The following is a 1,330-nucleotide window of genomic DNA, read 5'->3' as shown; positions in this document are numbered from 1 at the left end:
TCATGTTCAATCTATAGTGGAAATTATCAAGTGTGCTCATTTAGTCCCATAAGGCACCTTAATAATGAGTATACAACTGATGTACAGTGTTAATTTTGTCAACGAATACGAGGACGAAAAATATTCGTTAACGAAATTTTTTTCTGTGACTAAGACGAGACGTTGACGAGCTAAAACTAATATCTGATGATAAAAACTATGACGAAATTTATTCTGCGTCTTCGTTAACAAGACGAGACAGGACTATAATGTTATTTGAGGACTACCGGACATTCAAAATACATCCTATAGGTTACTGTCTTGTCCTTCAAAATGTGCGTCCCTGTCATTGGATTGCAATGGGATAAGGGGCATTTGCATATCTAGTCTCAGTATGGTAGCCGCAGTGATAGACTACCAAAACGCGAACTAGCGATCTGAAACAATGGCCTCAGCACCCGAAGAGGTAGGGATAAGGTGACCAGACGCCCCATTTTTCCAGGGAGTCACAATTCGTTGTTGATTAACTTAAAGTAAGTGAAGGCGGTATAGGCGGAATCGCGCTGATAGAAGTGCTCTCTCTCGCGCACGCATTCCTAATTAAAGGGTTAGTTTACCCAAAGAAGGTGTAGGGATAAGTTGACCAGACGTCCCGTATTTCCCGGGAGTCACAATTCGTTGTCGATTAACTTAAAGTTAGTGATAGGCGGAATCGTGCTGATAGAAGTGCTGTCTCTCGAGCACGCTCCACTTCTTCAGTTCTCATATACAGCGCGCGATCAGTTCTCAGTGCTCAAATACACACACAGCAGTCCTAATGTCTATAGTGTAGAGTATCTCACATTCGGTTATGGATTAAGTTAACATAAACAGGTGGGTGAAAACTGAACGTGTATCAGTATTACATCCATGCCTTCCGTCTTAAAGGGACAGACAGCATTCCTAATTAAGTACCTATCTTATATATATATGAACAACTATAATTTTTATAAGTTGCTCCCTTTTCAGTGCTGTTAAAGGGATAGTTCACCCAAAAATGAAAATTGTCATCATTTATTCAAGTTTTTCCAAATTCAATCCTTGATTCAAATTTCTCATAAGCTTAATTGATTTGGTCTAAAGAGAGAAGAATTAATGACTATTTTTGTTTGAAAACTACATATAAAATAGCTACCAAAATAAATGTTGGTAACTGCAGTTTGACTAAAATAATGACTAAAAGTAATGACTAAAAGTTGACAAAAATGCAATGACTTTTCGTCAACTAAAACTATGAAAGACTCAAATTACTAAAATGTGACTAAGACTATTAAGCATTTTCATCTCAAGATAAAGACTAAGACTGAATCAA

General features: G+C 37.3%; 1 long non-coding RNA gene across 1 annotated transcript; it reads left to right on the top strand.

The window, feature by feature from the left end:
- The first annotated feature begins 411 nt into the window (after positions 1–411).
- LOC107752125 (uncharacterized) lies at positions 412–878 on the top strand. The gene is made up of 2 exons (XR_001641332.1): positions 412–456; positions 619–878. It is a non-coding gene; the product is annotated as an uncharacterized LOC107752125 (long non-coding RNA).
- Positions 879–1,330: the final 452 nt, after the last annotated feature.

This window comes from Sinocyclocheilus rhinocerous, unplaced genomic scaffold (assembly GCF_001515625.1).
Source record: "Sinocyclocheilus rhinocerous isolate Xijiao unplaced genomic scaffold, SAMN03320098_v1.1 scaffold2306, whole genome shotgun sequence".
NCBI classification, from domain to species: Eukaryota; Metazoa; Chordata; class Actinopteri; order Cypriniformes; family Cyprinidae; genus Sinocyclocheilus; species Sinocyclocheilus rhinocerous.
The sequence above is the reverse complement of the archived record's forward strand: the minus strand, read 5'-3'. Positions and strand labels throughout refer to the sequence as shown.